This window comes from Telmatherina bonti, assembly GCF_933228915.1.
Source record: "Telmatherina bonti genome assembly, chromosome: 13".
In the NCBI taxonomy this organism is placed as follows: Eukaryota; Metazoa; Chordata; class Actinopteri; order Atheriniformes; family Telmatherinidae; genus Telmatherina; species Telmatherina bonti.
In genome coordinates, this window is record NC_136611.1 from 9421767 (window position 1) to 9425868 (window position 4102).

Sequence of the window (4102 nt, forward strand, 5' to 3'; positions counted from 1 at the left end):
TTTTTTTTTGTCAGTATTTCTATAAACGCTTTGGAAAGGGCCGAAAATAATTGCTGCAGTACAGAAAAGTGTTAAATTATATAAATTCATTTATTTCTGCAGAGCAAGACTGAGCTGTAAGAATTAATTTAAACTGCAGTGCTGATGGCGGGGAAATAAAGAAAGAAAAAAACTTTCTCATGGAAATGCTTTCATAATGAATCTTCTCAAACGCTCCCCAATACTAAAACAAATTTTAAAACATTGTTCTCAATTTTCTCTGATTCTTTTTGGGTCATCAAGCTCAGCAGTTTTTACACAAATATGGTATTCATCTGTACTGTACATTGAGTGCCCATTTGAACCAAGCAAGAAGCAAATTGCCTTGCAATTCCCCTCTCACCAAGGTAATCAGACCCAGATTGAAAATATCCCATCACCAATCTTGGTCGGAGTTTCAATATGCCTTGCCTGCCAGTATGATGTTGCCTTTTCTTCTGGCTATAAAAGTGGAGACAATGTAAGTGGCTTATGAACGAGATTTGAATTTCAATATCTTTTGGGGTTTGTAAATGAACAATATGTATTCTGTCTCCCTAAAAGACACTTCCACTTATCCTGATTTGAGTAGTATGAGCAGCTGGGTCACAGAAATGGCGTCCCAAAATGGATCCATACACGCGTCCCCATCAGCGATCATAAATCTCCTTGTTTACAGATTCTAAATACATATCTGCAGGAATTGCAAATGTTGAAGAATTTTCCAGACGATCAGCAATGTACTCTTAGTATTGGAATTATTTTGCCTTTTATTGCAAATGGAAACAGGTTACAGAGGTTTTGGAAGGAGGCTGTGAAAGTGGGTCAGCTGAAAAACATTTTCATTTCATCAATTAACCCTAAAGAATTGTAAAAGAGAAATTCTTGAGTCATCTTGGTCCAGTGACACAACACATATTTATCAATCCCAAAATTTTATTGCATCTAAAATGTAATTTACCAATAAGTGTAACCAAAATAGCAAAGCAATTTGACAAAAAAAAAAAAAAAAAATCAGCTGATAATGTGGCTTTTTCATGAGATACACATTTTCTTACTTACTTTTAGGCTATATGAATCTTTTTTGTCTTAATTTTACCAAATAATTTCTTTTAATTCAGTTTTTTTTTATTTTTAATTTTTTTTTTTTTAAATATAAAAAAAATAAAGTTGTTAAATTATTTAAACAAGATTTTTTTTTTTTTTTAACAAAAATAGTTTTTGTTAACCAAATAGCTTAAGTGTCTGAGCCTTAGCTCTGTTTTACATGCGTCTGGTCCCATACAAAGCCTAAATACACCTCACTGTCAGGTAAATATGTGGATGTGTTTGAATTTTGTTCAAAGCAATAAAGATAAAATTGAAGTAACTCTGTGTGGAAACAAAGACGAGCATCCCAATATTAATGACCAACTTTTGTCAGAAATGTTAAAATTAACAGTCAGAAATTTTGTTGTAATTTTGGACTGAGCTAAATTTCAACATCCGTTTCAAGGCATTGACCAAATTAGCCTTTAACACGTGAAGGACATCTCGATAAGGGACTGATGGCTCAAAACGATTTTGGAAAAACTTGATAATGCACTCAATAACATCTTACCTTGCTAACTTTGTCTTCTGCATGAAATGTGCTAAATAAAAAACTTACTTTGTCTTGGTTGCTTCATAGTCTCGATTTTTTTGTTTGTTTGTTTGTAAATCATTTATGCCTTGACCCTAAAACAGCTCATTGTGTTTTGAATCGTATCTTTTCAGCTTGAATACCAGCATTGCTGACACTGACGTTTCAAATGAGTCCTTGAGTTTTTCAAAGTTTGTATTGTGGCCTGAATAGAATGTATTTTCACATGAAATACTACAAGTAAAATTTAATAATTAGTTAAATTCTTTAAAAACAAATCCAATGAAAAAGATGTGAGGTGTTGTTGCAGATTTGTGATAAAAGTCAAGAGGTCAAGATGCCTCTAAAAGCAAATCCATCCAGGAATGCTTAAAAGACATCCATTGCTTCACTTTTCTTACCATCTTTAACATATTCTACAATCCCCAGTTTCATAGAGATTATTTCAGTATATCGTTGCATCCCTGTTAACATTATTACTCAAGGCAGAAGCAAATTCAATCCAAAAGAAACAAAGAAGTTTGAAGCATTATTTTTTTGCCAATGTGACGCCCTGCTGAAGATTCACAACAACAAACTGGTTTATGTGGGTATGATCTGACATTTACGTTTATGAATGAATGAGTCACCCAGGCGCGTAGGTGTGGTGCATCCAATGGTTTCTATACAAGCCTCATAGGTGAGATCAATTTGTTGTTTGCAGCATTAAATAGGATTCATTTGCAAGGAGGTATTCTAAATATAACCCTGCAAAATATTTCCTAATTTCTGCAAACTAATCCTTAAATGATTACGGGATGTATTAGCAACTTGTCATCCCGGTTTATGAATGAAGGTGCATTACAATAGGCTTTATGTTTGTTGTGTAACCACATGGGATTAAGAGGATGGGCACATTTCCAGGCATCTTGGCAGCGCCGCCGAGCTCTCCACCATGAAGGATTACTGAAGTACGGCATGAGGATGTCCCTGTGATGTCTTGGATATTGCTTCTCGCTGGTGCTTAGCGCAGTCTCGCCAGTCACATTTTGTGATTACCTCTGAACTGTATCCTTTCCTAATTAAGGTGATGAGAGTCTCACCAAAGCCCGGCTGATGATGAAGCTTTGCTGCTGAAATGTGAACACGGCAGGTTTAAAAAAAAAAGAAAGAAAGAAAATAGAAACAACTGAGGGAAGAAAAAAAAAAGCACCCACGGAAACTAAATGCTTTGTGAATTTGAAGAACATGTTCCAATTTTTCCAAGGCTATGACTGACTACACACTAAGGATAAAAAAGAATAAGAGGAGATGGTGCAAATGTGACTGCTGTGTCTCAATGGGGAATTTTTAGTCCTTATTGACCACCACCAGCTTAACTTCCCTTTTCAGGGCCAAAAATAGTTAAGACTTATTAATAAAGGCAACAAGAAAAGCTGAATGAATGAACATGGAGTACTCTCTGGAGAGTGGAGAGTGTGAATGCAGTGCCAGAACACAGAGTACGCGTCAGACTTGAGGTTGTTATTTGATAAAAAAATAAATAAAAATACACAAATAATGCTGTGTTTCTTCTGTGACTTGCCCCTTTGTTGCTTAGTATGTATTGGTTTGATACAGGGAAAAGGTACCAGATGGTCTGAAGTGTCTACACTTACAATACTTATGAGTAAAATGCCTGGTATATGAGGGTTGTATTAGTTTCAGCATGACTTAGACTTGCCTTTTTTCCAGCTATCTTTATTTGTTCATGTACTAAAGGCTAAAAATAATCAGTTTTCTAAACACACATTTGACTTCCTCAACTAATGTCTAAACATTAAAACAAAACAAAAAAATCAAGAAGGAAGTTTGTCTTATTTAAAGTACTTTTAAGATGTATTTTAAGAAGTAGAAGGATGAGCTATAATTTTTAGGATTTTTTATTGTCATCATTTAGCTGAACCAGCAACATGTTTCCATGATTGTTTTAATGATGATCTCCAAACGACACACAACCTGGCCCATCATGTTGCTGTGTGCAGGTGTGTGAGTGTCATAATGAAAACAAACTCTTCGCAGAAATACATCTGTGAACGTATTACTTCATGTCAAATGAGAAAACCTCATGAGTGACTGGACCTGGCTTTCCCTGAATGTTGAGGATGAAATCCCAAAGAAAGAGGAACAAAAGTAATCACACACTAAAGGAGTTTTTATCACGACTTTCAGAGAAACCCAAATGACATTTTCCTTGTATCATAACTGCATGTGGCTTTCTCCAAACAGCAGGTGAAATAAAACCTGCTTTTCTTGCTTCTTTATGTAATTATGCTGGTTGCAGGGTACTGCACAGACACGAGGAAATGGAGGTGGTGAGTGCATTGCTTGGACAGCCGCTGCGTCCGCTCTGCTGCAAGATTCTTCATTGCAAATCTAAAAATACTCCCATTTCTGTCTGTATGAATGGACTGATGTGTGTTTAGCCCACATGCAGCAACATGT